Genomic DNA, 7,863 nt, shown 5'->3' on the forward strand with positions numbered 1-7,863 from the left:
CATCACATCGAGTGACCTGCCCTCCCCCTGGATGAACTAACCACTGACCTTTCAGGTGACCCCACCATGGAGCAGAGGCTGCTGGGATCTCAGAGAACTGGAGCCACTTGAAGGACTGAACAGCCTTCCCTGATATTCGGGGCACTGCATTCCCACTTCTGCTGAACTCTCTGTCTCACTCCACCTGGACTCCAGGGTGGGCCCCTGCTCTCTGCTGCCCCACTGATCTGCACCTGCCCAATTGTTCTAATTCCCCATGACCTGCTGGAGCACACACATGACTGTGGAACCCTGCATTGGCTAGAACATGTCTACAAGAAGACATGGGACATTCACCTGGGCAGTGCCTCCGGCATCTTAATTCAAACAGAAGCCAACACTGGAGTTTGAGAGCAAAGAATGAGGGTAACAGGATTTGGTCTTTTCTGTGCTTATGGGTAGGGCTCTGCCCATTACCATGGTGTCAACTTTGAGCAGGAGTCCCACATGCCACTCCAGGAAGACATCCCTTACACACACAGATGCCATCATCCTTATGGCTCTCAGCAACGTCACATGCACTGATGGCAAACATATCTAACGTCTACATTTCTCACTTTTTAAATTTATTTATTTATTTACTTGGAGATGGAGTCTTGCTCTGTCACCCAGGCTGGAGTGCAGTGGTACAATATTGGTTCACTGCAACCTCTGCTTCCTGGGCTCAAGCAATTCTCCTGCTTCAGCCTCCTGAGTAATTGTGATTACAGGCGCCCACCCCCATGCCTGGCTAATTTTTGCATTTTTAGTAGAGACAGGGTTTCACTATGTTGGCCAGGCTGGTCTTGAACTCCTGACCTCAAATGATCTGCCCGACTTGGCTTCACAAAGTACTGAGATTACAGACGTGTGCCTCTGTGTCCCGCCTAAATTTCACACTTTTTTAACATAAGTACATCCACTGGTCCTGTATTTTATGACATCTTGTGATCCTACCCACCTTGTACCATGTTCTAGACTGGAGAGGGATGGCAGGTGCCAAGCACAGTGACTCTAGTGTTGGGAATTTCTATTAAGCCCCAAAATTCTGAGGAGAGGGAACACAGGGGTAGGGCCGCAGGAATGTGTGGGGTGCCTGGGCGTTTCCCACCTTGTTCACAGTCTGTCTACCCGGCAAGGGCCAACCAGCTACCTGCACACAAGTGCTGCAGCTGCTAACATTAAAATAAGAGGTATTTGTCTTCACACTGCCTCAAATTGTTGCTCATAGTACACGTCCCACACTGGGAATCAATGGCCCACACTAAGGATTGTATAATTCATCAGTTGTAGTCCCTTCTTTTACTAATTTTGCAATTTAATTTAAAAAATAATGAACTTTCCTTGATATGATCCATCCTTTATATACCTAAGGAATAGGCACTGCTGCTTTAAATTAAATATAATTTTGAAGCATGCCACCTGGATGCCACCATCCCCTAAGTCCTTGAAACTGTCTTCTCTTGGAAACAACATGACATTTTAGCTGAACACAAGTGTCTTTTTTTTTCAACTGTAAATGAGCATTTTATACTCTCCAAAAATCAAAATGATATTTTTACTGTTATGATTTTATGATACTCCTTTATAGGGTAGTCTGCTTTTGTGAAGTTGAAGAAAGCAGTGAAGTGGAAACCTGTAACAAATAGGGCATATTGGAGTTGGGCTGTGTGGTTTAAATTTTCCATTTATTTAATTGGGGAGAAAAGTGTGTGTTTGTTTGGATATCTAATTATTGGGAAAGGAGAGGTTCATTTGTCTGAGTTAATATCCCTTAACCAAGTTAAAAATTAGCATACATCTCTTTAATTATACCTCGAAGTGACAGCATCATGCATCAGCCACTCACTCAGGCCCATTTGCCGCAGTTCTCATCCATCCACCTGATCCTGGAACAGGGACAGGAGGGAGTGTCCTGCCCACCTGCCCCCCACCAAGCCTCCACATGCACACACTGTCCTGTTGCTGGAGGGCCATCCCTGCCCCATTGCTGACTCGAAGCCCCCGTGGCCTTGTGTGACCACCCCCCTTCCCACCCATGTGCTCAGCCTCTCTGGCTTTCTGGTGGCCTAAGGAGGCACAGGCATTGCTCCCAAGTCAGACCTTGCACCTGCCCCTGCTCTGCCTGGGCAGATCCCACCTCTGCTCCCCCGCAGTCTTCCGCTAATCAATCCCATGGACTAGTTCAGACCCCTCTAGTACACCCTATCCTCGTCCTGACCCCCCACTCCTCATCATTCACTTCCACAGCCTCGCCTCTCTCCTAATTTCACATTCAATGACAACTAGGTGGTCTACTCCATGAAGGCAGAGGCCTTTTCTTCATTATCTCTCGAATTCATGGTGTATCCTTAGTGCTTGTGTGTTGCTGGAGCATAACTGTGTTCAATAATTGCCTACCGAGTGAATGAATGAATGAACAAAAAAAACGGCAAATTAGTGAATCCTTGTGAGCGCTGCCCTGTGACATTACTGAGCCCATATTTGATCTCAGAAGCCAAGCCACATGGAAACACCGTGGACCTGGTGAATGCGCCCCCTGGAGGCTGAGAAGAGAGGGGATTTCTCTGGCTGTAGGAGTCCATGTTAATTTCTAAGCACATCATCTGAGGGTTTCATTCATTTGCTGTTTCATATTATTGCCAAAATCAAATGGTCTGTAGCTTAAATGTCCAACAATCAAGAAATGGTTGAGGAAATAGTAGAATTGCAATGTGCTAAGTTGCTATTTAAAATTATGTTTACACGGAGCTTATAATAACATGAGAAATTGCTTATGATATAATATTAATAAGAAACCAAATAGTCTATGCTGTACAACGTTACATGAAGACTATGATGGCAAACACATTTTTAAAAACTCACAGAATTCTAATATAATGCAAGAAGAAAATAGCAAGAAGGCTGATTGTTTCTGGGTGATGGGTTTAGGTGATGGGTTTGTTTCTTCTTTCTGCTTCTCTGTATTTACCAGATGTTCTACAGTGAGCATTTATTACTTTTATAATATGTAAAAAGAAATTGTAATGCTTTTTCTTCCCAAAGATAAGAGGATCTATAGTTGCCTCTACTCCCACAGCCAGCTTAGAATTGCTATTTTTTGTTTTTCCAAGGATGACCTCCTGGTGACATCTGTGTCCTGGAGGACTTCCCATTCCTGGGGGTGGATTTGCACCACAGAGGAGTCCAGCCAACTCACACAGGCTAGCTGGAGGCCCCACATCCCACTGCAGCCACTCCCTTTCTTTTCTTTTGAGGCAGGTCTCGCTGTGTTGCTCAGGCTGGAATGCAGTGGCATGATCATGGCTCACTGCAGCCTCAACCTCCTGGGCTTAATTGATCCTCCCACCTCAGCCTCCCGAGTAGCTGGGACCACAGGTATGCACCACCACGCCCAGCCAAGAGATGAGGTCTCGCCATGTTACCCAGGCTGGTCTCGAAATCCTGAGCTCAAGCAATCTGCCCACCTCAGCGTCCCAAAGTGCTATGTCAGGTGTGAGCCATCACACCCAGCTAACCCCTTTTCCAATGTGCACATGTGCTTGAGTGTGCGGACTGAGTTTTCCCATCAGCTGGGATAGGGGAGGCACTGGCAACAGCTTGTACGTACGTTTTGCCTATTAGTTATTCAGGCCCTAGTGTGGCACTGCAGCCCACATTTCACTTCCAAAATGTTTAGAAATCAATAACTAATTTATACAGAGTTCTCTTAGAAATAGGTGCTATTTTCCATCTCATTAAAATGCAACTTGAACAGAAGCCATGCCTGCCCCTGGGATTCAACTCTGGTTGGCCTCTCTCACCTGTGGGATAGAGTGTCCAATGGGAGAGGATGAAGAGGGTCTGCAGGCTCCACTCATAGGTGGGAAATGAAAGGCAATTGGGCAGAAAGTCCTGCATGCTTGGCCCAATAGCAAAGCCCCTGTGGTCACAGCCAAGGGACCACTCTGAGCCCAGCATGGTGGCTCTCACTTGGGAATTTTTCAGTGTGCTTCAGTGTGAATTCATTTCAGGAATTAAAGTCACCAGTAATAACTGTGTGTGCGGGTATGTGTCTAGAAAGGATTTTTCAACATTCTCCTGCAGGTGCTCTGATAGCCAGAAACACCCAATGCTACGTGGTTATTACTGTTCACATGCCTCCCTACATGCACCTGCTGCATTGATGCCCAGGGAAACCAGCATATATTCATAGCCTTCCTGCAATGTTTCATTTTTAAAGAAAAATCTTTAAGGTTTTAATAGATTTTATTTAACAGCATGTAGAACATTGCTGTCGTAGGTACAAGATGTCTCTTTAAATTGCTTATTGAAACATCAGTCATTTGAGTTCACAAAGATAGGATGCAAATGTTATTAAAATACCATCAAGTTACAAAAGTACCAATGCATCTACCCCAAAACCCCCAGTGTGCATTTCCTTTGATTTGTCGATATCTCTGAAACCAGCAACTAACTTGCTTTGAGAAGGGACCAGGTAAACAATGATCTTAACCTGGTCCCTGCATCTCTCTCCCCAGGTCCCACCCAGCCCGTAAACCCAGCTCCACTGTCACCTCCTGCCATGCTCTAAATGGAACCAGGGCCTTTGTTCTCTGAACTTCTTTGTTCTCCATCTTCATCTTTAACCTCTGATTCTCCTGAGGGGGGCTATGTGGACCCAGCATCACATCACTTCTTCTGCTAACATGACACAGTGGGGCAAGGGGTCTCATCCTCAGGGGCCACCCCACTGCTAGTTTCTGGGAAGAGGACAGGAAGGGAAAAACCAATGTTCAGAAAAGAGATGATGAGGCCATCAAGTTGAAGTCGAAACTGAAGGAGGGAGAGGCTGTGAGGTCTTCCTAGAAAGGCATCATAGGGTCACTTCTGAGGGTGCTTGAATGCAACATCAAGGCATCTCTACTTCATTCTGCAGGTAACAGGAAGCCATTGATGGTTTCCCACCAGAACAGTAAGGTGATCAGAGCTTCAGTCCCAGAAGATCTTGCAACAAAGACTAGAGCTAGAAGAAACCCCCACTTCCCTCCAGCTAGAAATCGAGTCATCTTATTTTAGATCCTCCTTGTTTCTTCTACTCTGTCTGCGTATGGAGACTTCTTTCTCTCTTGCGGCAAGGCTTCTCTGTCCTAATGGGTCTCACCATTCTGCTGGCCTGCCAGCTCCTTACAAGCAGGGTTTGTGCTGAAGATACTTCCCCTACAAGTGCCTGGCGCAGCAGTTGGGGCCACTGGTGTTGCCTAACTCTCTACCTTATTTCATAAAGGATTCAGGGTACACTGTTGGTGGTCAATAAATTAGATGAATGCATGGACAAATGAACAAATGAAGGAACGAATGAAGTCTTGCGGGAATGCCAGCACTTACTGTCCCAGTAGGCTCTGCCTCTCCGGCAGCCCATGGAGGCCACAGCTGGACATGCCCTGGAACCTCTGGGTGAGAGACAGGGGGCATTGTAGGCCCAAGAAGGAAGAGATTCCTAGACTGCTGGGACTGGGGGACCCCTTTTAAAACAGAATGTGCCAGCCAGGTGCGGTGGCTCACATCTGTAATCCCAGCACTTTGGGAGGCCGAGGTGGGTGGATCACCTAAGGTCAGGAGTTTGAGGCCAGCCTGGCCAACATGGTGAAACTCTGTCTCTACTAAAAGTACAAAAAATTAGCCAGGCATGGTAGCGGGCACCTGTAATCCCAGCTACTCAGGGGGCCAAGGCAAGAGAATCCACTTGAACCTGGAAAGCGGAGGTTGCAGTGAGCCAAGACCATACCATTGCACTCCAGCCTGGATGACAGAGTGAGACTCTGTCTCTAAATAAACAAATAAATAACAGAACGTGCCCACTTGTCAATGGGTGCCAAGTGAGTCTGTCCCATCCACCCTGGTGGCCTGTATTCTTACCGCATCCCTCAACACCCTGGTCATCCTCCCCACCTCTTTCCTTAGGAGCAGCTTATGTGAAGAATATTGCAGCTGAAGGGTGGCACCCCAGTCAGGTCAAACCTCCCTGGATCACTCATCCCAGGACCACACTCCCTTAGAAAAACAGGAGCAGTTTCTGCTTAGACTCAGCCAAAGTCCATGAAGGCCCACTGAGTGGATTCTTTTCCAGCTAAGCCTTTGAACACCAGTCTATCCCGCATCCAATACCAACAGAGTGTTTTTTCTGCTCCTCTGAACACCAGTCTACCCCACACCCAACACTGAGACAGTGTTTTTTCTGCTCCTCTGAACACCAGTCTACCCCACACCCAACACTGAGACAGTGTTTTTTCTGCTCCTCTGAACTCCAGTCTATCCAACACCCAAAACCGAGGCAGTGTTTTTTTCTGCTCAAGATACTTACTCCAGCTAAACTGGACCCCTTGGGTGAAAGAGCATTTTTAGAAATTCCATCTCAAGGCAAATATTGTTGAAGAAACTGGACTGACAAGAAATACAATGTGTGTTAGAAAGACAAGTAGATACTGGGTCTCCAAGTTAAATCTATTTTTACAAATAGCCTGTACCCAAGGCTCTTTATTTATGATACTGAAAAGCACACTGTTTGGAGAACTGTAATAACTTTAACTGCAGTTGTAAAGGATGGTAATATGTAGCATGATTTGCCTGCCATTATGTTATTTGTACTGTATAAATACAAAATTTCAGAATCAGATGTTTTATGGGGAATCATTACAATTCTGAAAATGTGACTGAACTTTCCCTAAATATATAAAAAATGGAATCACTTGTGAGTGTACATAATTGAAAACAAAGTTTATGATGCAGTAGCTGTCTACAAATATCAACAGAAATTTAAAAGAACTGTGTCAAAATTTGTATTTTGTATATTATGCTCAGAAAGTAGCTCTACTGTATATGTCTGCTTTTCATGTACTGAGTTGTTCTGAGCCCATTTGCAGATGGATAAAATTGGTTGACAGGAAGGTCTTTGGGGTTTGAGACTGATGGGGTCGCCATATACAGCAATGCAGGTTGTGCACTGAACAACTACAGGGGGCCCCTTTTTCATTGAGAATGATGTGGGAGGCACCTGCTGGAGCTGCGTAGTGAACAACCCACACAACTGTCAGGAGTGAGCCATCACCCTGAGGGAGAAGCAGGTCTGCCTGTGCACCCTGCAAGAACACAGCCAAGAATGGAAACAAATTTCAAATCTTGAAAGAATTTCCTACACATCAGAACCATCTTCAGTTCATTCTTTCTTTCTGTCACTTTTTAAACTCACAAGTTGTGAATTTCCCCCACGGAACCCTCAGAGGGGCTGCCAGGAGATTCCTGCATCCAATGAGTGAACATGGCTCCTCTGTCTGCTGCCACTCTGGGATCTGGGAGTCACCAGCAAGCCAGAAAGTGTTTCTTGTGCTTCCTTGCTCCTGGGCACATCTTTCTTTGACTCCAGGGTTTGTGGGTTGGAACCCTGGCTGCCTCCTGATCAGCAACCAGGAGGGTTATGTTTCTGGCCAAGCTTGGATTTACATTTGAGAAAAGGCTCCTCCACCTCCTCCCTATCATAAGTGAAGGGTCCCTAACTCCAACCAGCAGAACATTAAATGGTGTCTTGAGAGCTGCCCGTGCTAATAACCTAGAACAATTCAATAAAATGTGCTCTTGTTTTAGGCCCAGCAAAAACAATTCACTTCCAACAAATGACTTAGAACTGATAGATTTTGGCCGGGCGCGGTGGCTCAAGCCTGTAATCCCAGCACTTTGGAAGGCCGAGACGGGTGGATCACGAGGTCAAGAGATTGAGACCATCCTGGTCAACATGGTGAAACCCCGTCTCTACTAAAAATACAAAAATTAGCTGGGCATGGTGGCGCGTGCCTGTAATCCCAGCTACTG

At 46.1% G+C, this 7,863-nt stretch overlaps 1 long non-coding RNA gene across 2 annotated transcripts in view; it reads right to left on the reverse strand.

Moving 5' to 3' along the window:
• Positions 1-4,630: 4,630 nt before the first annotated feature.
• The window catches only part of LOC116554125, a 17,371-nt gene continuing 14,138 nt past the window's right edge, over positions 4,631-7,863 (reverse strand). For both annotated transcript variants that reach the window (XR_004270062.1, XR_004270061.1), the window contains 2 exons: positions 6,362-6,441; positions 4,631-5,297 (listed from right to left, as the gene is read on the reverse strand). This is a non-coding gene — a long non-coding RNA (uncharacterized LOC116554125). The remainder of the gene's footprint in view (positions 5,298-6,361; positions 6,442-7,863) is intronic.

Source organism: Sapajus apella, unplaced genomic scaffold (genome assembly GCF_009761245.1).
Source record: "Sapajus apella isolate SASKATOON/1434 unplaced genomic scaffold, GSC_monkey_1.0 scaffold13, whole genome shotgun sequence".
Lineage (NCBI taxonomy): Eukaryota > Metazoa > Chordata > Mammalia > Primates > Cebidae > Sapajus > Sapajus apella.